The sequence below is a fragment of the Cydia pomonella genome, chromosome 2, assembly GCF_033807575.1.
Source record: "Cydia pomonella isolate Wapato2018A chromosome 2, ilCydPomo1, whole genome shotgun sequence".
Lineage (NCBI taxonomy): Eukaryota > Metazoa > Arthropoda > Insecta > Lepidoptera > Tortricidae > Cydia > Cydia pomonella.
This window is the reverse complement of record NC_084704.1, coordinates 14,467,966-14,493,676: the sequence shown is the minus strand read 5'-3', so window position 1 is coordinate 14,493,676 and position 25,711 is coordinate 14,467,966. Positions and strand designations below refer to the sequence as shown.

Genomic DNA, 25,711 nt, shown 5'->3' with positions numbered 1-25,711 from the left:
TAGGTATTTTTTTGACAATAACTTATTAGGTCCCACGAAATACTTTAATTTACGTAAATAAAACGAAATGTTTATATAACATACGGAAAACCGTAATTTCACCTACACCAAATAGTTAAATCTCCCCTCACGTTTAGAGGTGATACCTCTTCATGCTACCAGCAACCATAATAATTTACAATCCACCACACTAAACGTGCCTGTTGCCCCTGTCTTTTTTTGCAAAACACTCGCTCCTAGTACAGCGCAGGGATCGAACCAAAACCCTTTTGTTCTCAGGACACCTGCACCATTGAACGTTGGGTGCTCTTTATAGACAAACAGACTTTAAAACGTCTTATGCACCTCCGTAAAATAAAGCAAATCAGAGTTTATTTCTTCGAATCAAGGTTTCCAAGAGTTAAACATTTTAGCGTAGACATTTTTTCTGAAGGTTCGGTGAATTTGTATAGGAAAGTTAAATGAGGAGTGTTTTCAAGAAACACTTATTTGGAAGCGAAACGTGTTTGCTTTTATTTGATAAAGGCTTTTGTTTTGATGGTAGAAATCTAAAGGAAGTTATAAATAAATATATTTCCTTCAATGAGATACCGAACTGAAATATGTTTATGACACCACCTCTAAAAAAAATTCAAGAGTTACCTACGTTATTTGTTTGTTGTTAAAATTTATATTATTATTTTTACTTAATATCAGATGATTACGAAATAAGTTCAATCAAATCTAATATATTAATAATATTTATTTTCTTATATTAATATTACACTTACTTGCTGAAAATATAATGGCAGTTTTAAATATACAAGTACATTTATCAGTACAATTTTGATAAATCTTTGGTAGATTAGAGAGAATTTAAATAGCAATCAGGGTATAGGGTACATTAAGTTATATAACCATTTAAGGTCATACCACCTTAATAAATCATACCAAAATTTTAACTTCGATGTAGGATCACAAAATTTCAATCTAATTTTACATGCATTTTTGCATGTGATGATATATATATTGAATCCGACACAATTGATAAAGTTGAGCTCAATTATCAAATTATAAACGATATCCACAAACCAGTCGTGACCATGCAAAAAGTTGCTCTTCGAGAGGCTCTGCAGTTAAGATGCAATATAAACGATGGGTCGTGCTTTGTAAAAAAACCAAAACATAACTGACCCTGAGCAACTTGGCGAATTACCGCGACTATCCTTATATGACGTCACTGCTGTGTACATTGAGGTAAAATAAACCTTAGTTGGTACAGTCGAAAAACTAAAACGTGTTGATGCACCACTTTGTTTTGATATTGATTTCAATGTAATTGGGCCATTCTGGTTTTGGTGGCTGCCGTGTCGGACCAAACAAAATACCCGTGAATAATGTATTGTTTGACAGTATAAAGAAATAATTAGGCAAATTGGATAGGCCTACAGTTGGCATTTGACATTGGCGTCAATGTCTACATGAACTCGATCGCATTCCCTCTCTACCCCACCAATAAATCAGTGCGAGCGAGATGGACTTCGATCGAGTTCACGCAGACGCTAACGTCAATGTCAAATGCCAACTGGTGGTAACCATGCTGATGTGGTAAATTAGTTTTAACGTGAAATGGGGTAACAAACTTTTTAATTTTATTATAAGTATTGTAGCTGTTTTATTCACAGCAAAGTAGAATAACCCAACTGTCCAATAAACAATTCCAGCCGCTTTAAGGGGAACTTTGATTTGGTAGCTCCATTTGTTGTAATTTTACTTAATTATTTTGTACAGGATATGATGAAGTTTTACTGATTTCATTGTTTCATTTAAGTGTTTCTAATTAACTTATACTGTAAACCTTTTAAAGGTAAGAGGTAAATTGTCTATTTTAGCGATTTAGAGTAAAATGCACATTCATGTTTAGAAGCAGATTTCAAAAAAGTATTTAACCCAAAATAGCAACCATTGAAAAAATAAAATTAATGTCTACCCAGGGAGACTGCAGCTCAAATTCCCTCTTAAATCAGTGGAACGCAGGGACTTCCGGTGCGATCACACTCGTATCAACTGCGCCGCCATATTCTAAAATGAAGGCTGTAAAATGTACCAATTTTTCTTGATAGGTAAAAACATCATACCATTATTTTTCAAATAAAATATTAAATTAAAATAGCGTTGATACTTATGAATGAAAATCATAGTTTGGCGCTCACCGAACACCTATTTTTGTACGTTACTTTATACTTAGTTACTATCAATATATATATATATATTGTTATTCTTATAACTTTACTTTATTGATAAGTAATCTCTTATCTTAAACGTTGAGAGTTCACAGAAAATGGTAAAAAACTTACTGACAAAATTATTGTTTACATTATTTCAAGTTGTTTTATATAAATATGTGAACAAATTCACAAACAAGTTCTCAAGCTCAAATTTGCACTTAAAAACAATTTTCTATGCAAATTCACTTATTCTCTATTATAATGATTTGCATCATTACCCACAACTTGACATCCACCTTCTTCTATTTATACTTCGCCATCATCAATCTGTCAAATTCCTTCAAAATGTTCTGTGATTTTAATATAATCGTCGTTTGCATTGAGATTCTATTGTGATCATTTCTTTGCGGTGACTTATCAAATTGACCATGTAAATATTCAAATAGGGTTGACAGATAGATTCGCACGGAGCTGTTTGTGCTAAATTACACTTGTATTATGCATGTGTAAATATGCAACGGATCTTTTTGTCATCCCAAGAATGTAGAGTTTAACAAGTTAAATTAACAAAATGTGCACATAGAGGTACAAGTTCAAATCAATTCTCGCATTCATTGTTTTATAATCATCGGTATAAATACTTCTTTTTTTTAACTTTCTGAAGTACTGCTTTCGTTATATTACCAATTTATAATTAAATGCTACCTGCTAAAGTTAAATGCTAACGGAGCATGGAGACAATTCCAAACTCTGCCACACCATTTGGCTAAACGGACGACAAAATCCCAGTTACATCTTGCCTTTTCCAAAACTAAGGCGTCCCGAGAAAATACTGCAGTCCTCATGCACTGTTGCATAAAATTCTCATTTAGACCCTGATCAGTGGAGATTGCAGCCGCATACATTTACATATTGCACATTTGAAAGAACAATGCCATATCAGTATATAGGATGTCATAGTCACTTTGAGCATTTGTCTGCGAAGTCTTTTAATATTCTTTCGTTCCCAGATCGTGTACAATTTAAATAATTCGCCCATGACAAATGTACTCAAATTACAATATTGTAATTCTTTTACTCGAGCTGCTGTCTAATTGACCGTGTGAGAAATATTTAAATGATCTTCAGCAATATTTTTTGTGCATATTATTTTTATCTATTGACATATTCAAATTTAGTAGATAACCACTGTTGTTTGCCCATTAGGAACTTCGTTTGCAATTTTTGTGTGTTGAATTTTTGATTATTTAAATTCATATTGGTAGTTCGTTCGACAAGTGTGTGAATTCAATTTTTGTTCCATTCACAGAGGACGATATCAATGAATCGCGGCAGGTTGGTATTTGTAGAATTTGAATAAATATTGAATTATTTGTATACATAGGTGTTTGTCTATTGTCGTGACAAATTGCCATAGTCAAGTGAGTAAGCAATGTTGTCAAGCAACAAAGATTTTATGTTAATTATTAATACTTAAATAATAAGTGGTATTTATGGTACTGGTGGCGGTATATACTCGTTGGTAAATAGGTATGTGTATTCGGAAAACTATTAAAAGGTTGCGAATACTTTTGGCGTTACTTTTGTCGTTATTGATAAGGTGGACTACAGGCCTGTTAATTTCTTATAGTTATCGATATCCAGACCTAAGTATTACATTTCAAGTTCAATATATCATTATTAATGTATATCGGAAAAGAAAAATACAGCGCAAGTAATTCGAAATAATTTGCTTATTTACAAACCACCTCGTTACACGAACAACCAAAAGGCGGGTCGTGGTGCTGACGTTTTAATTTAATTAAAGTTTGTGTTTCAGTAGTTTTTCGCGATGAAATCGGGCTGGAGCAGCCTTCATAGATGCAATTAATCATGGCCACTGCGGCAGGGCTGAACAAAAGGACGTGATGCTGGGTAGGGTTGGAATTGTTCCAAGGATATTGGAAATATTGTATCGATATAGCAGCTTCGACTATAAACGCGTGGAGAAACAAGAATATTTTAGAATATTTTGCGGGTAAGAAATTAACAGGTGTTATAGGTAAATCTCTATTCCAGATAAGGCTGATGTGGGAAGCAATAATGTCGTCTATAGGAGAAATCCAATGTTCAACAGTGTAAGCTATCTTTTAGGCCTTCGATGATGATGATGATGATGATGATGTTAATTAAAAAACTACTTTTGTAATAAAAAATCCTAGTAAAAAATGTAGACATTGGAGGAACTTAGTTTGGCCTTGTTTATCATATAACAGAACTCGGCAACGGTCATAAAACAATTCATACATGCAAGAGTCAAGATCGCGCTACAACTGCGTCACGTTTCCACTAACCATTCATATTTATGGTGGACACTATATTAAGGTCAAATTACGGGAAAACAGGCTCATATTGCAAGTAAAACAAGGGTTGAAACTATTCAATAACAAATAAAGTAAAAGAAAAAAATCGTTTTATAGCAAATAATTAATGCTGTTTTATATAACATAAAAAATGACTAATTATAAGTAAACTACTCACGGTTGAATGTCACCCCAGTCATTGAAAACCTCATTTAATTATTCAGTATTCTCTTCGTAACTTAATTAAGTGCCAAGGTACCTTGTTTTTTTTTTTTTAGAAACTATCGATACCAATAATACTTAATACCGTAAAATATAGAAATTTTGGGTCAGTTGTATACTAGACCATTTTCTAATAATAGTCGGTTATACTGTAAGTAGATAAAAATGTTCACCAAATGTATATTCGCGTTTATTGTATGGGAAGATCCATAGTTAACTGCTGAGTGGTGTTGATCAGTCCGTCATTTTGGTTGGTGCAACAAACGCAAGGCTCTAGTAATATAGCAGATTATACCTACTGATAAAATAAAGCGTAAAAACATGGTCTACGTTTTGAAAAAAAAAACCGCCAACCCTGTTTCACCAAAACAATGCAACTCAGTGCAACTTTAGTACAATGGCGTGCACCGGTGTCGGGCGAATTAATAGCGGCGTAGTAAGCCGTGTTTAATGAATATTGCGCCAAATGCGAGGTGACTGATGCTGGCTTTGTGTTACAATTATATTGACTGCCAGTGTACTGGCTGCTTTAGTTAGCATTCATTACACTTGGTGAAAAATGATGGTACATCTGAAGGCGATGTAGGTATGTACATATGCTGCTAAAGACAAGACCGGGTGGCAATCTATATCTACAAATCGATATATACTTCAACGTAGTATTTTAACATGGCATTCATGAAAGTGCTGATTCGCGGGGACTTACGACTTTGTAGTACTATTTTTATGGTCACGGAATCACAAAAATATGGGTCGGCAACGCGCATGTTTCAGGGTCGGCAACGCGCATTTAATATCTTTGGTGTTGCAGACGTCCATAGGCAACGGTGACTGCTTACCATCAGGGCCCTATACTTGTTTACCACCGACGTGGTGTTAAAAAAATAGAATTACAACCTCATAAGCATCACGGGTAGGTACCATTACAGCGTATCCGTCAGGCCATCCGGAACGAGACGGCCGATTGCCAGAAAACGTGTACTTCTCTTTAAATAAAGCTAAATTAGTACAGAGTAACACATAAAACAAAACATAATACACAAAAATCTTTAATTTTTATCTACACACATATCATAAACCCTCTATGATGCGTTCAAACCTCAAATTAAAACCAGCAGTTTAATGTTTTGGTAAATATGCCGAATCGTAAGCTTAAAATACAGTCCCAACCGGATGAATGCATACAACTTGGCATGTATAAGACCTATGTAAATGCCAAGTTTCATGCTTTCTTCCGGATGGGTCTAAGAACAACATGTTTTATATGTGGAAATGTTACTATAATATAACATAAATATCGATTTTATAATTACATATATTCATTTGGAACAACTCTGAAAACAGCAATTTGATTTTACCTCTATTCTAATATCCGTTGAAACACTTTATTCGAAATGAAGTGTCAATTGTAGACGATTTAAAAAAATATCGCATGTTACTGTATATCCAACAATATGGCAATTGGAGCCGACTATAGTTTGTCTCTAAATAAAAAAACTACGGTTGCATGATTTGCGTGAAAAAAGTTCACATTTTACATCATTTACATTAAGTTTATTATAGAATTACAGGTCAATTCGAGTTTTAGTTATTGGACCTCATTCCAATATGACACTGACCCGATATGCATGCCTCTGAAGCCGATTGTGATGACCGGTCTGGCCTAGTGGGTAGTGACCTTGCCTATGAAGCCGATGGGCCTGGGTTCGAATCCCGATAAGGCATTTATTTTTGTGATGAACACAGATATTTCTTCCTGAGTCATGGTTGTTTTCTATGTACATATTTATCTATACAAGTATATCGTTGCCTAGTACCCATAGTACAAGCTTTGCTTAATTTGGGGCTAAGTTGATCTGTGTAAGATGTCGCCTAATATTTATATTTTAATATAAAAGATACATAGGACACACGATACAAAACAAAATGTAACCTTCAGCGGAACGACTTGGCAGTATTAACTTACTAAGCTCCTATTGTATACCCTAGACGGCTTTGTAAGCTAGTAATAATGTCTTACCTGACTCCTAGACAATAATAGTAGCTGTCATTAGTGTAAATGTTAAATGTTTATCCATAGTAGTTACACGTATAACCGTTCATATTAGTTCCTCGTATACAATGTTAAGCTTTGTTTTAAATCCTATATATTATATGAAAACGACAGTTTGTATGGTCAATTTACTTACCGATCGTCTTGCACATGCACATTTTTTTATGACAAACGGGGCAATAGAACTGTCATTTTAGTTTCTGGGACGTAATATCAAAGTTGTAAGGGTTTTTGGAGAAGCAGGGGAAATCGCGTGCACCAAGGAAGAAAGGACTATAGCGATTAAAACTGCCTTAACTTGTCGTAACATCTTCAGCAACTTAATCAATATTCTATGCACTAGTCTTAACAGCTCATTGCAGTAAACATTACCTATTGAGCGACATTGCCCCTGTTTCTCCATCTGCAAGCCAATGATGTATGGATGGAGGGTAGAGGTAAAGAGAACGATCTCTTATAGAAGAACTCTTGCTAAAAGCTGGCAGCTGTAAACAATAGTTCGAAATCTTTCCGGTGGCGCCAGGGTAGCACAAGCACATGACATGAAATTAGACGTTATTGACGGAGTGAAGTGCGCTATCAGTGATTTGAAATTAGAAAGTTAAAAATTTGATTTTGATAATATGAATTTAGTTTCAATGTATTATGGCATTTATGGCGCCACCTAATTAAGATATTTTGATGGACCCTTTTCTCCTTACCTATACCCTCCATAAAATAAAGGTTGCGCATATGACACACCGTCACTTTTTGATAACGCCACACTAGTAGTGAGACAAAGGAACTATGTGAAGCCTGCCTGTTCGTTGTAATACTTACCTGTAATTAATTAATTTCAGTTTTTCTAACTAGAATGTTATTTCAATGTAAGAGGATGCAAAAACTAAGTAAAGTGTAAATAGTTTTAATTTTACTAGTCACGATGACAACAAATTCTATTTTTTCAAACAATCGTTAATAATTAATATCCATTTGCACCTACAACTAGAGACACAATATGCATAAATTTCGTCACACTGCGTGAATGAACTCACTACCTTTATTCCCCAACTGTCCCTTCCTATTCATTTTTTTTACGTATCGAAAGGGGTAAAAAATTCAAATCACTTGCCCACCTGCGTTCGATTTCTATGCATGCATTGTGTAGATTAGTTGCCTTTTTGTCATCGATTCTACATCGATTATGCTCTCGATGACAGGGTTTTTACTCCCCTACCATTCCAAGTTAAAATGATGATGTTAAATATACCTTAGGTGATGATCACGTTGTATGTAGCCATTACGTTGATAAATATTTTTAACTAAAGGATGTTCTCTTTCAGGCTTTCATTCACGGGAGGAGGCTGGAGGCCAATAGAAGAGTATGCATGTAACTCTAACAACAGCGACATGAATTTAATTTTTAAATATTGTCCAGGTTTTGTAAGTATGTAGAAATGGAGGAGAGCCGGTGATTTTATGAAATGACATACTTATTAATGAAGAAGTGAAATTGAGCAATAATCAAAAAACTGGACAAGTGTAAGTCGGACTAGCCCACCGAGGGTTCCGTACTTTTGAGTATCTGTTGTTATAGCAGCAACAGAAATACAACATCTGTGAAAATTTCAACTGGCACAGTTCATGAGACAGCCTGGTGACAGAGGGACAGACAGACAGACGGACGGACAGCGGAGTCTTAGTAACAGGGTCCCGTTTTACCATTTGGGTACGAAACCCTAAAAATGATGGACGGCAGTAAGCGACGAGGAAACTTTGAGGTAATACTAGACAAGAAAAAAAAAGTATATACGAGTATACACCACATTTACTTCTACATATGTGTCGATACACATTTTTTTTACCGGCTTCAAAAAAGAAGGAGGAAGAGGAGGATGAGATTCGCCCATATTTTTTTGTAAGTTTGCTACCTCAGCGAACTCCGTAATTTGTGAACCGATTTACAAAGTAAAGATTTGCGTTCAAAAGGTGACATTTGATGAAGTGAAACTGCTGATGAAGAACGGAATGTTTAACCGACGCATTTATGAGTTGCCTCTTCATTAAGTTTGCTAAGCAAGTAAGTTCTTAAGAGCATTTTTCTCAAGATCTAGTTCTGGGGGCCTAGCTAAGATGATAATGGTTAGCATAAAACGAAACGAAACTCTGTTATTTCAATACATTATTTACGTTTATCTTTGCGTTTCATTTCGTTTCATGCAGATGATTGTCAACTCCGCTTGTCCATCAAATGATGAAACCCAAGAGTAGTTGACGGAACTCTTCAAATCAATCCAGATCTTGAAACATGAAACTTTTGACAGGAACGAGTCCTGCCGAATTCTGCGTCACACGTAACAAAAACTTAAAATAGGAAAAAAATTAAACCTTTCAAAAACGATAACCGACTTTGAAATGTATAAAATAATATAGTATCCCTTTTATATGCGATAGCAACTGAATAGATATTACTGAACTGATATTTTAAGCCTTAGCCAAATAGTTACAATACCGGTCAAAAATACCTCCCCAAATAACAGACAGGTTTTTTTCTCTTATTGAACCGCCCTAACGTCGACATTTGGTTCAAGGGTGTATTGACGATTTAATAAGTAATATAACATAAATGATAATGAGTAATGACGGTCTTAAGATTTAGCTTGGCACTGACTTCAAACATAGCGGTTGCAGCTGGCGCATATAAAAGAGATAACAAAATTAAATAATATAAATAACCCTTTTTATTTTTTTATCTTTAAAAAAGTTTTTAATAAGACAATTGAAGTTCACTAGAATATCGGCTTTGACTTACTTGACTTAGGTTAGCAGCACAAACACTAGCGTGAGGTGAGCTAGTTATATAAGGCTACCTTTACATAAAAGGCGTTTCGTTAGAACGAAACTGTGCCAGTTGTTCCCTTTCGTCCGAGAAAAGCACCACGATGCTCCACAATACAATGTATGTACATTTATGCACATTTTTCGCATTTCCAACGTGCATGCGCGTGCGCGTATGAGTCACGTGGAACAAAAGCGACCTTCGACGCGATGACACCAACGAATATTATGTATGAATTATATAGTGGCCTCGGCGAAACTGGTACGTTTCGCTTGGTCATCTCAGGACATGTGTACATGAAAATACTTAAAAATAATAATCTCCGCCTATATACAGAAATTGGTGAAAATTAATCAACCAAATTAAACTCTGAATACCACACCACATTGTAAATGAAATCGTCAGGTACTATCAAACAGACACTACCTTAAAGGTACCATAGATTGAAGAGAATAGGTATAAAATCGTTTGTCCTATTTTGCAGGCAAATACGTTCAATAGCGTTGCAAGCGTAATTTAATGACTGACAATACGTTTATTTGTTAAATTAATTTTGGCACAAGGGGGGCTTTTTTGGTTAATTACAACATTAGACACAACGAACTAACCGAAAATGAAACGAGAGTGCGATTGAGCTGTATTTACTTAAATGTATCTCTATAAAATTATAGGCGAAATACGATCATTTTATCCATCTAACTAGTTAATTAATCATTATAAAGCTAGTAGCTTTCTTAGCTAAAAACTTAAAAAATAAATAAAAAAACTCCATCTCTATTTACAAAAAAAAAAACACGAGAAACTGGTAAGAAATGCGACCTATAGAGAAGGACAACCGGACATAAGAATTTTTGCCCAAGCAGCCGACCTAGGCCCTAGACCAAGGTAACAATCGCTATCGCTACGACAACAAAATTAATAAAACGCTTTGTATCTCTCTATCACTCTTCTATATAACTGATTTGAAACGGAGACGTTTCGTTCGTTTTTCGCGATTGCTCGGTCACTTACAATTTGTGAATGATTCATAAGTTCAAAAAATGTATAATGGCTCCTCTACACGATGGACCATCATAGTGGCCCACTAAGCTGGGCCAGCGTGTGGAGAGGGTAGTGGTGTCGGATGGCTTATGGCGCGCGGGATGGCGATGGGATGGCCGCGGTGTCGGTTTTTCGTCCGCACATCAAAGGCAGTGGACCAGCGATGGCTGTCCGCATCTACACGTGGCCCATCCCACAGTGCGTGCTCGAACGTGGTCGAGAGTGGACGTTCGTGGTGTGTATTATTTTGATTAAAAATGACAAGTATGTTGCCGCATCACGAAAGAATAAAGGTTTTAGAGTTATATCGGGGAGAAAGCGTAACATGGAACCCCAAACATAAAGACCAAAACTATAGAAATAAGGTAGCAGGATATTTAAAAAAAAAGTTTTTATAACAAATAGTGCACGAATTAATTAGAGGATTAGGAAAATTACTTATACATTACGCAGACATCTGTATATACAGTACATTCACAATTTAAATAAATAAATATACCAATAATAAAAGAAATAAATATTAGATACCTACATATCTAAATATATGTACATACATAAATTATATATATGCACAATATATACCTACACAGCGGCATATTAAGGAAGAGACAAGTAATGATTCTTAGTAGGGTTTCAAAGCTTTGAAGAGTTTATTGCACAAATTTAAATTCACTTAGTTGACAACCTGTCTGGCCTAGTGGGTAGTGACCCTGCCTATGAAGCCGATGGTCCCGGGTTCAAATCCTGGTAAGGACATTTTATTCGTGTGATGAGCATGGATATTCGTTCCGGAGTCATGGATGTCTTCTATGTATTTAAGTATTTATACATATGTATATAATTTGTATATCGTTGTCTAAGTACCCACAACACAAGCCTTATTGAGCTTTCCGTGGGACTTAGTCAATTTGTGTAATACTGTCCTATAATAAGTAGTTTATTTATTTATTTATTTCGATGGATAGATAACATCCACCATAATCTTCTACGTCATTTCTTTTTAATTACTTTATTATTGTGCAGATTAAGAAAAGGTTGGTACGTGGCGAATAAATAAATTGCTGCAGCGGCTAATGCTCCCACGTCCATCTTGGAAAACGAATAGATCGCAACTGAATGTCGCCATCGTGTAGTGGCGTGTCAGCCATCGCATGGCCATCTCGCTGGGCCAGCGCTGGGCCATCGTGAAGAGGAGCCATAATATATCATACATAAAGTGTATGTATGGCTATAAATGTCTTAATGCAATTTATTTTTCATTCTCGGTACCAAGTGGAAAACGACTTTCCACGGACCTTGAGTAAGTAAGTAAGAGTGATAATGCATTTATGGGAAAGGACGCCATGAAGAATTGAATATAACACTACATACTGGAAAACTTTAATAAATGTATAACTAAGCAAATAGTGAAAATTTGTTTTTGTAATAAAATAAAATATTTCCGTAAAGAAAACTAGTGAAGTACAGAACATCGTGATTATTTAGTACGCTTATTTTAGTCGTTATTTGAATGAGTGAATTATTCAATGTTCCGCACCTAAAAACGAACCCATGGTGTGCGACTTGTGCAAGTATTAATTGCATTTGGTCACTTTTCCACTTTTTTCAGGAGCGAAAATTTGGTTATAAAATATTATTTTGGTTATTGGGGGTGGTGTTTATCGGACCGATTCGAACAATGCTTATAAGAAGCCACAGCAGGACGTTTCCGATCTATCAGCGTCAAAAGTGACGTTTTTTAGTTAATAAATGTGAAATGTTGACACCGAACTGATAGATCATTGTTCGAATCGGGCCGATCGAAGAACTTTTCCTATATGCGTTAAATTAGTTTGTGTTGAATTATTTATACTGATAAATGATAACACTTTCAGTCTCAAATAGTTATTTGAATGTCGAACTCAACTGTATATTGAACGAATTGCAAAAAATATGTATGTAATGTAACTAAGTCGGCCATAACCACTATTTGAGGCGTCTCTACTCATCACGACACGTTGTCGTTTTGCCTTTAAGAAGAATTTGCACTATACCAGGAAACCTATATTATCGGCTGTGGCGTAGCGCTACGACCGTAGATCAGCGGTGAATATGTTAAGTTAGCTGATTTCATTTTGTTACGAAAATTAACCATGTGCCTAAATTGTATTGTGTACTCGTATTTATTGTAATTAATTCATACACCTATAACTTAATAGCATATGTTAACACACGGTCATGCATGTTACCTTAATAGAAACTATTTAATTGTCGTAACGACCGTTCCCTTTTTGCAATTAACCCAAATATTATACGACCTTGTATACCCGCTTACTTACACAACAACATAAAGTCAATAAAGCAGATTATATGAATTCCGTAGCTCTGATTGCCTTTTCTGGAAATATGGAAATTGGCCGTAATGTAACCAAAAACCATGCATGCAAATGGTGTATATTTTCATTCGTAAAATAAACTGCGATGCTCATCAGTATCCTATTTAACCTCTGAAACCTTTACACATTAAACTCTCCTCTGTTTCGGTAGTGTTTCCATACATGATGTTAAAATGACAAGATACTAAATGATGGAAGCTACAGGTACTGGCCCGCACTATAGTGTCATTTAGCTAATGGATATACGGCACATGCTAATTGTGCATCAGGAAATGACATAAATTATGCTACTTTTAAACCCATTATCGTTTTGAGTGAAATATGACTGTGCTTTTTGTTACTCACTCATTGACGACGAGTGATTCTGGCTACTACAATAGATATTTAAATACATATGTAGAGCTAGTTCAAAATTAATGATTGCCGTATTTAATAAAAAGTTTTTCAAGTACTAATTAGCTCCTCACACTTAGAAAATATACGTACAAATTCTGAAGGTATATCATCTCTTGGCTAGATAGATATTATCTAGATATTATCAGGAGCGTATTTACCCTAGAGCCAATGGGGGCCATGGCCTGGGGCGGCAGGCTGCGAAGGCGGCGCAGGCCCCACGTTTCTAGAAGACTCCGAAAAAAAATGCATTTGTGCTTATTGTATCGGGCGGCAAAGGCCCACTGGCCTATGGTGTCAAATATTCGAGAAATTCTTAGCTAAAACACTTTACTGCAACAGAAAGAATTATTACTGAATAATTAACCTACATGAAGACTACTAAAAGTTTAAGAAAAAAATACCGGAAGTTTAAATTTTTCTATGCTTTTATAATTACAAGACCTAACATTGTATGAATCACGAGTCAACAAACCTACAAAGCCCGAGCTTTATCAGACATTTTTACAATACGACCCATAAAATAACGTAATCACTTAAACGTTCACAAAGAGGTTATTATTCGATTTTGACAGCTCGTAACTTTATCTACGGACTATGAGAGCGTGGTATAAGGTTTAAGCAAATTATATTGCCTACGAGCTTTCAGTTTAAGAAATAATAATGTTATCTTTATAGCAAATATTGTCTGACTTAGGTACAAAGTTTCTGCTGCTTCCAATTTTGGCTGTACTTACATGCAGAGACAAGAATATTTTTTAAAGCAATAAACATAAGTATGCTTGAAACTATTCTTTTTTCTAGACATCCATAATATAACTCAAATTAGACCTTGTTACACAATTTCTTACGCAATAAGTATGTGGCGAACCTTTTTATTTTGCAAAAACCGTCGATTTTCATTTTATTTAGTTTAAACTGTTTACTTTAGTTTCACTTAGACAATTAAGACGAATCGATTGATATAAGGATCATCAAAATCGGCCCACGCGTTTGGCCCCTAGAGGACCACAAAGGAACAAACATACACAACGCCTGGCGTGGCGTTCGCATGAGTACTAACCAAAATATTTCGCCACAATCCCATCAATAGGCACATTAAAATTGCATAAATAGAAACAATGATTAGTTAAAAAAAAAATTGACCGAAAGCTCTTATCGCTTGCGCCGCAGGTCTGTTATCTAGCAAACAATAGGTATTCCAAGTAGTCCGTAAACACTCGATGCGTCATTACGATAAGATCTTTTGTTCACGCTTATTATGAAATTACGAAACCGGTTAATCGGTCAATTTCAATAGCGACACTTGATAATTTTATTATGTTAAACAAGTGTTGCTGTTGTCGCCTTGATTAGGAAATCAGATGTACCATACATCTTAAATGTATATATTATTATTTTTATATGTAAAATTTTATAAAATACCTTATCAACGTTTTATCCCAATTTACCGTTAGATGTCGCTATTTCATGTTATTATTAGGCTCGTCCTTTAGTTTCCTACAACCTCTAAGACCCTAGTCAAGTGCGACATTGTACACATACATACAGTGTTTATTTTTGATACGATCGCATAATCAAAGGGTATTTAGTTTAGGCTTTAACAAACACACTTTCTTAGGTTTTATAAAAAAATAACCACGTTTATTTCTTCATATGAAATAATTCAGCCAGTAATGTATCACTACTTTGTTTTAACTCAAAACGTCTCATTTAATGACGCGACGTCAAAACTGTCACAAGTGACTATGATGTACGAAATACATTGCCGCTCGAAATATTTTCAAAAATGTGTTATGCTCTACTAGTAAAGACTAAATTAAAAAGTCTTTCAGAATGGTTTTATAGCAATAAAACCTACGTCTTGTTTAAGTTTGCGGTTCTGTCAAAAATACACACTGTATATTTAGCAAGACAATCGTAATTTAACAAGTAACGTACCTATATTCAACACTTTTAGTTAAGCTTTTATAATAATAAATGTATAATTAGACAATATACCCTTTCTGCACATAAATCTCTATACGGAGAGTTAACTATTTTACAGTTGACTGAACAGGTATAACGAACATCAAATTTTGGATTTTACTTCGCCAGTCAGATACAGTGTTGGTACGGAAATAGCGAGCTAAACAGCTGATTAAATTAAGTGTTAAGTTGCACAATTATAAGTCCTTAAATAATGTAAGGCGGGTGCCGCATTACGGTACGGGTGTTCGATGCTCGTACTGGTTTTTACCTGGTTCAAACGTTGCCTATCGCCATCTAACGTGGTAACGCGGCAAGTATGATGGGCATACATACTGGCAGCACCGTTGCAACTGATGTAATAAATTAGGTACTAAAACTTGTAGACCTTAAGATAATAATAAAAATCTGAATTCAGATTTCAAATGGTATTAACCAGGTAAGTAAGTACTCGTGATCGAAATTTCTTTCCGTCCCATAAAATAAAACGAACTCCTAAATCAAGAAGCTAACAAAGACCTATGTATTTTAAACCACAGTTAAGCTACAATGTAAGATGTTTCTATTCAGTTTAAACGTGTAAGTAATGGAGCGCGGTTTATTGGCCATTACGATATTTTTATTGGCTGCTGACTTCACTGGACTAAAATCTTAGAGTGAAGTAACTGGGTTTTGGATGCTTGTGAATTTTTAATGCAGACTGCAACAACATTATACCTGAATCTACCTCCCTAATCTACAATCTACATATACCGGGTATGGTCTGTAACACGGGCAAAAAATGTAACTATAGATTAAACCCAAACCGACCAACATTAGTTTAGCGACTTCAAAATAACTTGTATTTGGATTTTTTGCACACGCAATGTATTGCGAATTTTGGTATGTTTAAAGCGTGACCAGCAACGTCAATAACACTGATGAGAGCGTACATTGAAGATAAAATTTATTTAGTATGAAATATAGGAAGTCTAAGACTTCATCATTTTTAAAAGTTTTTGAACATAAGTGTTATTGTTTGAGGAGTATAATCTACATAAATGTTTAAATTATTTGCTCGTATTACAGCCCTTCCCGGTATAATTCTGACTTAACCGCGATAAAACAGTATTATAATAATTTATTGTAGGTATACATAGTAGGTAAAATAAATGTAGCAAAATAGATAATTTTTAATGTTGGTTTCATAATAGAGATAAAAGATTCATATACATATATGCAGGTAAATATATTGAATACCTACTTTTGTGATATGCTAATATGTCATTGAAATATTATTAATTTTGACCGTAGCTATAATTTTCGACTGGAACGAAATATGAACATACTGACTTTATCTTCAGTCATCTTACTTGCACCATAAAATAGTGGGTGCAATACGTACTGAGAATAATGTCAAATCAATATCAGATAATTACAGTTCGTATACGGCTCCTGGTTTCAGATTGCCAGCAGGTATCTATGGATAATATGCACAAAAGACGCATATTCATCTCTTTCAACGATTGAAAAACTGTTTTATGATAATTTTTAAACGTTTTCTCACACTAAACGTCCTACAAGCAAAACTAGATTAATGTAACAGTTGATTTACGCGTCTATAAACTGACGACACCATTGTCCGATGACATTAAAAATCGTTAAATAGGGCAATAATCCATACGTCACGTCTCGTCTTAAAACCGTTAGACACGATAGCAGTTTTGCAGTTTGTTACTCGTAAACGCTTATTAGACTCCAAACTTGCATTCTGCATTGAACTGTAAACTTAATTTTGTAAAATATGCGTTTTGACCGGTAGTATTTTTAATGATTTATCATTGTGACATTTTTCCAGTATTTTTAGTGTCAGTAAAATACATTGTAAATACAGTTTAGCGTCTAATAGGTGCGTAAAATACACGATTAACGGTTACTTTTAGGTACTGTAAATAAAATAAAAACCCTAAAGATCATAAACATCACTAATTTTCTGGTAATCAGCCATCAGAATAATTTAGGAAAAGTATTTGACTAATTTGAATAATTTTTAACGTAGCATTTTAAACTTCCATATTTTTTATGAACTCCATAATCAGTTTCACTCACCATATGGAGCCTCCTTAGAGCAACTTTAAACAATATCCATATTTTTAAATTCCTCCAGATTATTTTTCTCTCCTAATCTCCTGATTGATGACTATATATTATATAAAACCAAATTTTGAAGAATGTAGTCCAATAACGTGCAACCAACTGAATATATTGTAGGTGCCATTTAATAAATTTAACTAGATTAGGTACGGGTAACATTTATATGACATTATATAACCTACGTAGTTTTGATGTTGTAATATTCAGTTCTAATCTGCGACATACTTTATTATCACGTCCATCACAAATAACTCTCACAAAGTCATAAAACTTTATACAATTCTATGAACACTACTCGCGACCTATTAACAAATACTCAGAGATCGTTGTTTATTTTTTAATTCTATTGCTTTGTCGTGAGAGTGTTTGACGATCGGCCAGTGAGTCATTGCGCCTGCGCCAGCGCGTACTACAGGATGATTTTTACTAAAACTATGAAAATTAAATGATGATATCAATGGACGTTTTCAAGTACAATTTAGGTAGGTATTTTGTAATACATTGTGATTTTAAACTAATTCTATGTATTCCCCTTACGTGTTTTAGTGAGTGGAATCCGTAGGATCAGTTTAATGTTAGTATGTCTGACGGCAGTTTAAAATCGGACATTGTGATTTTCTTACTAGCAAGCATGTATGTGTAGGTATAGGTCCATAGATTTTTGTCAGACACAAACGCAATCTTTCTAAAGGTACACAAATTAACACACAGGAAAAGCCCACCAGATAGTTTTTGCATGATATTATGAATAAAAACTTAAGGCTTTGAGAGTGACCTTTTTCTACGAATATATTTTGTATTTGCGAGGAATGGCATCTGTCTAGACAGTGTGTATGTTACAACGCTGTTAGAGAGTCAACAAGTTAAGTGTTTAGTGTCGTTAGAGCTTTATTAGGTTTTTCTTGTCAGACAATCATTCTTTGGCCGAAAAAACCTAATTTAAAATCACATAGACATACATCAGCAAGTACCTGTGGAATTTCATGTTATATTGTATTCAATAAACTGACTGCATATCAAAAACAAGACAGAATAATTAAAACCACTTCTTCTACGACCTCTTTCTTTTTTTGAATTATTTTATGACCAAATCAACAGATTGATGGCTTGGATATTATTTGTTAATATGACACACTCTGTATAATATCTGATGCAACAGATAACACGTATACACAGGGCGTTAACTTTTTTCGAGCGATGCCGGTGCCTACCCGTACCACCGTTTTACTTCTGCAGTGACTCATGCCGTCGAAACAGGGAATCTCAGAGTAGGCGCAAGTTAATCTGGTTGTTTTCGTGTAAATAAAGATTTTTACACATTTTTTTCATAAAAGTTTTTTTTATTTTTCACATATTGTTACGTATATCAAAAGTACATACAAAAAGCGAATTTTTGATGCATATTGTCAAGCTTAATACTCACAGGAAAGGTAAACAAAATGAGTACATAACCACGGTTGTGACAAAGTATCCCTCAATCGTGACATTTCGGCATTTTGGCGGCCTACTCTACTATTTTGATTTATATAATATGCTTACATAGTCTAAGACACTCCCATGACTACGGTAAATCTAATGACAGCTCATACGTTGAAATACGTCAAACTATAAAGGCTGTAGAGCTTTGCAATGAATTGGCTACACATCATACATCGTAAGGCCTTTAACATCTTGGCCTTATATGATCTACCTATATAGCTAATAAAAAATAAATAAAAAACCATTTCTAAACAGTGCATATGCCTCTAAATAAATCAAACGAATTAAGAATGTCACGACCACGTGTCTATATGTCACGAAGTGGACTCAAAAGTCCGTGGCGGTGACAGAATTTTGAGGCCACAGTCGAGATAATTTGGAACATGTTCGGTATTATCTAAAAATTACCTTTGACTTTACAAATATTAAATAATTAGCTTAATCTCGAATGTATGAGGTATATCTTATGTTACAAACAATCATGTGACTAGTATTACTGACTTTTAAAACTCAAACACGGCGGTGACGCATTAAGGTTGACCGTTTTTTTCAAATTAACACAAAGAAATAATTTTCGACAAAATTTCTACCTTCAGCCATTTGCAAATCTGATAACAACACAGTATATTGCTCTTCTAAAAAACTTTAATAAGGCTGCCAGTCGTAAAGATATTTTTCTACCAAGTACGGCATGTTTATATTACCACGCCCTGCGGTGACACGAAAACTGATCACAAAATGTATGTTTTTTAAAATTATATATTATCGTTATATATCCATACTCGTGACGAGTGGCGGAAAACAGGGGAGGCCTTTGCCCAGCAGTGGGACACAATATAGGCTATATATATATATATATATATATATATATCCATACAATTTTTAAACAGTGTGGTAGAGTAGGGATAAGGTATTTCATATTTGATATAAATTCTTGCAAAATCTCTACATATAAAAAAAACAAATATCAGAAAATCCGGGCGAACGATACTATTTCGACGATATTATTTTTTCGAACTTCAAACTTTTTTTATATGTTTCGTATACTTTTAGGACAATACACTTAGATTTTATTTTAATTTTTGACATAAAATTAGAGGTAAATTGCTAAGTATACATATTGATAAAGAGTTACGTATTTTCTTAAAAATATATGCGTTTCTTACATGTAACACAAAAAAGACATAAGAATAAGAATTACCCATATGGTAAATGTTAATTCCAAAGATTATTTGTGACGTTCCAAGGATTACATGGAGCATAATGACCCTTTAGGTATGGAAAACCACGCTTGTATGATACAATTTGTATGCGAAATTTTGTATGATAACAATCTATTGGATCAAAAACGATGCTGAAATGTATTAAAGACAATCTATAACAATATTCATGTAAGATAAACTATGTCTTTGAGAGGAGCTTGATGTGTTCATATCTCTACCTATAACACTGTGGGATATTGTAAAGTACAGGCATGATATAAATATAAAACTTACTTAAATATTAACTGACTAGGCATATAATGGTTTTTCTACATTGAATGCTACTCCATCGACTTTTGTTCTTCCGCTCGGTTGGCCAAACTCAAGACGATGTCTTCAAACATTTTTTCTTGTTCTATTTGACGCCGAAAATATTTTCTTAAACGATTCAGATTATAATTAGGACCTTTTGAATAGTAAAGAATTACCACAACACTGCGGTCTTCACGAAAGTTTAATTTAAGCTATAATGTGCTTTATAAACTGTAGATAAGGTGTATGTGTTTGTGATTAAGTTTAGGTGGTAATATTGCAAGTTAAATTGTTCAACGGTTGTCCAGATAATGTTAGTATGAACCAAATGACCAATATCAATCTTAAGATGTCAACCATTGTAACTGAATTTCATTATTGTCAAACTAATGAAATTTAGAGTTAAATAGATGTAGTACCGAAAGTACCATCGTCAAAGCATCGTCAATTAATTAAGAACGATATTATTTTCTTAGTATTAAAACAACAAGAAACACGTCTCAAAAACGCACTAATCGTTGCCGAAAAATGTATCGATATCAATTTATATGTTTTCATATCTGTCTTTTTCCAGTACACAAGTAAAGTTTTTAATAACGTGGCCATTTAACCTACAGTCAATAATACATTAACTAAAATTGTAAGTATTGCTCTCCATACCCCAAATTGAGGGTCAAGCAATTAAGGTCAAACTGCAGAACCCTACTTATAATAATTTCAATTTCAATAAAACTTCTGAAAGGGTCAAAAGAAGCCTGAGATGACTTTTAAAATGCGTGTGGCGATGATGAATTAGCTTTAATTGTGGGACATTATGATGATGGAGCCGTTGTCACGGACGGGTGACGCTGCGCGGTGGGTCTTGGGCACTTTTTTAACAACCAATGGTGCATTATCGGTGGATATTTTCATTTGGAGATTAGAAGACATTCATCTTTTTACCTTTTTTAGTTTAGGTAATTTCTAAAGTTTACTATTAACTATTACAATGCACATACATATATAAAAGCAACAACTTGCGCTGATTAACATTCATCCGAAGAAAGTAGATGAGAAGATTAGTGTATTGTTTCCATTAGAACTAATCTTCCAATTAATTCCTGACCTGGTTAACCAAAATTATATTTTTTTTTTTACATAAGGATTCGGTTAATAGAAACAATTTCAAAACTTTACTTAGCACAAATCTAAACATACTCAACTTCACTTAGCGATACTCCCCTTTCCAATAGCAATGGACATTCAGGACGGTTCAATTAGTGCAATTGCGAACTAAATTTAATCAATTCAAACTTCGCAGGCTTCTAATGAAACTGCCGTGGTGTTGATTACGTCTGGTTAGTTTAACTGAATTGTCATATTTCCACATATCGGGAAAGTTAGCTGTTAGTAGTGTTGAGTAGGAGCAACTGTTTTGTTTTTGTCATAACGAGCTAACTTTACGTTTAGTGTTTTAATGTTGATTCAAGAGGATTTTGACCCATTTCCACTTTTCACTTAATTAAGTGAACGAAATCGTTGGAAACAACAGGTTCGTTAATCAGATTAAGACTTATGAGTAAACTACAAAAAGCCCTGCAGAGTTTACATACGGTAAATGGACCGGAGTTCTTTGTTATTTTTAAGGCCCGTCAAAAAAATAACAACCTTATCTTACTGCCTATAAGCACATGTTGCTAACAAAGTTAGTTTTACTCTTAAAAGTCCGCAGTAAGCTCAGCCTAATCTAACTAGTAGTTTTAAAATGAGAGCATAACTACGTTTTTATGGAGAACCGAGCTTACTGCAGACCCTTAAGACTGTTATTTTTTCAATCAAGCCAGTGCCGTTTAATTATAACAAAAGTTCATGATTGAATTAAGTGTCATCAAAAACAGCCCCAAAAATTAAATTGCCTTTCAACCAACAAATAATTTCATGTACTTAATTGAAAATATTTCAAACAATTAAGCATAGGTAGGTACGAATGAAGCCTGTAATATGAAAACACAAAGTTTTCAACTCACACCGCTCATTATTTTGCGGTTTCGTCAAAGGACATTCATTTTGTATGAAATATTTAATAAATGTAGGGCGAGCCACGTATCTTGCTATGAATTTAATTTTTGTGGTTCTTGTGACCAGTTTCTAACATCCTAGTAGGTATAAGTGTATTTTATTCAAGATTTTATTTATTTACGTTGAAAAAAAGTATTACACATGTGAAAAAACACTATTTCTATTTGTCATAGCTAATTTACAGAGGCTATTATTACATTATAAACAGGTATCATGATATGCTTAACGACATATTTGTTAAATATAGAACCCTCAATGCTCCATTAAACTGTCATTGATACACGCTGACTTACAAACAACGTATGTTTCTATTGGCTTAATTTAAAATATGTAGGTATAGAAAATATCTCTGAAGTTTTCTGATTGAAGTCTGTTGATTTTCTTTCTGGAAAGAGCGGAATGGAGTATCCCAAGAAAACCGTATATCATTTTGATTAATGTATATTATGCATATTATATAATGCTGATACGCATTTTATAATTTAATCTATTTTCAGTTCATTGGCTGAATATATAGTGTTTTATAGGAATATTGAAATCAGAAGTGGCCATTTTATTTTGTTAAAGTAGTACACAATTTTCTGTCTGGAATTAATAAAGTATTTTTAAAACTCAGAATCACGTGCTCAAATACAGGGCGATGCAAAATTGCATGGACAGTACAATAAATGAATTCATTCATAAAGTTTTCTTAAATTTTGCTGCAGGGGTGTAACTAAGTATTTATGAACCGACTAACTAGGTATATGTTGCTTGTTACTATACCTACCTACCTAGTAAAGGTTGGCAAAAAACCTTCCGTATGTCTCTTAATTCCTGTACCTATTTGAGTTTGTCTTTACAAATAAACGTTAAATTGTATGAACAGTGTAGGTACATCTACTCAAAATCACTCGAAAACAGAAACAAATAGGTGAGGTCCGTCCGCATTCAATTATGTGACAACCCGAAAAATATAATGTCGGTTATATTTCTACATCGAATATGTGGTCACCGCTCTGTCCTCTAACCTAGACCGCCTAAAAGTCCTAAAACAGTTTCTAAACAGAAGACGTTCACGTGCATGCTTGATTGGCTAGTTTTTTAATTGCCGCCCATCAACCAAGGCGTGAGTCATTCCTCCAAACCAGGGACTGAAAAGGTACCCTTAAAAACGGTTTTGACCGGTCTTTTTAAAGGGTACCCGACCGTTAAACTAGCATTTCGGTACCGATATCAACGCTTTGGGTATCCAAATAAGCTTCCGTCCAAACGGTACCGTTAAATAAAAGTACCTTTAAAACAATTTTGAAACGGTACCCGACCGTTGAAATAGCATTACGGAAGCGGTATCAATACTTTAGGTATCCAAACAAGCTTTCGTCCAAACGGTACCCTTAGACTTTAAAACAATTTTGAAAGGGTACCCGACCGTTAAAATAGCATTCCGGAAGCGATATCAATACTTTGGGTATCCAAACAAGCTTCCGTCCAACGGTACCCTTAAGTAAAAGTATCTTGCCACGCGATCGGATACCCGAATACAAACCGGTCACTCAATTTGAATGATCGCCCGCCATCTTGGATTTGGGCATTTAAGCTCAGATTAAGATGAAAATCGATATCTGTGGATCCCAGAGGATCTTTATTATGATTCTGAGGTCAAATTTTTAGAAAACGCACGCCATTTTTGATTTCGGCATTTAAGCTCAGATTGAGATGAAAATCGATATCTGAGGATCCCAGAGGACCTTTATTATGATTCTGAGGTCAAATTTGTAGAAAACGCACGCCATTTTTGATTTCGGCATTTAAGCTCAGATTGAGATGAAAATCGATATCTGAGGATCCCAGAGGACCTTTGTTGTGAATCTGAGGTCAAATTTTTATAAAACGCACGCCATTTTTGATTTCGGCATTTAAGCTCAGATTGAGATGAAAATCGATATCTGAGGATCCCAGAGGACCTTTATTATGATTCTGAGGTCAAATTTGTAGAAAACGCACGCCATTTTTGATTTCGGCATTTAAGCTCAGATTGAGATGAAAATCGATATCTGAGAATCCCAGAGGACCTTTATTATGATTCCGAGGTCAAATTTTTAGAAAACGCACGCCATTTTCAATTTCGGCATTTAAGCTCAGATTAAGATGAAAATCGATATCTGAGGATCCCAGAGGTTCTTTATTATGATTCTGAGGTCAAATTTTTAGAAAACGCACGCCATTTTTGATTTCGACATTTAAGCTCAGATTCAGATGTAAATCGATATCTGAGGATCCCAGAGGACCTTTATTATGATTCTGAGGTCAAATTTGTAGAAAACGCACGCCATTTTTGATTTCGGCATTTAAGCTCAGATTGAGATGAAAATCGATATCTGAGGATCCCAGAGGACCTTTGTTGTGAATCTGAGGTCAAATTTTTATAAAACGCACGCCATTTTTGATTTCGGCATTTAAGCTCAAATTGAGATGAAAATCGATATCTGAGGATCCCAGAGGACCTTTATTATGATTCTGAGGTCAAATTTGTAGAAAACGCACGCCATTTTTGATTTCGGCATTTAAGCTCAGATTGAGATGAAAATCGATATCTGAGAATCCCAGAGGACCTTTATTATGATTCCGAGGTCAAATTTTTAGAAAACGCACGCCATTTGAAATTTCGGCATTTAAGCTCAGATTAAGATGAAAATCGATATCTGAGGATCCCAGAGGATCTTTATTATGATTCTGAGGTCAAATTTTTAGAAAACGCACGCCATTTTTTATTTCGCCATTTAAGCTCAGATTCAGATGTAAATCGATATCTGAGGATCCCAGAGGACCTTTATTATGATTCTGAGGTCAAATTTGTAGAAAACGCACGCCATTTTTGATTTCGGCATTTAAGCTCAGATTGAGATGAAAATCGATATCTGAGGATCCCAGAGGACCTTTATTGTGATTCCGAGGTCAAATTTTTAGAAAACGCACGCCATTTTTTATTTCCGCATTTAAGCTCAGATTGAGATGAAAATCGATATCTGAGGATCCCAGAGGACCTTTATTGTGAATCTGAGGTCAAATTTTTAGAAAACGCACGCCATTTTTGATTTCGGCATTTAAGCTCAGATTGAGATGAAA

At 34.6% G+C, this 25,711-nt stretch overlaps 1 long non-coding RNA gene across 1 annotated transcript in view; it reads left to right on the top strand.

The window, feature by feature from the left end:
- LOC133534504 (uncharacterized) overlaps positions 1-25,711 on the top strand; it is a 329,551-nt gene that overhangs the window by 113,286 nt on the left and 190,554 nt on the right. The window lies entirely within an intron of this gene.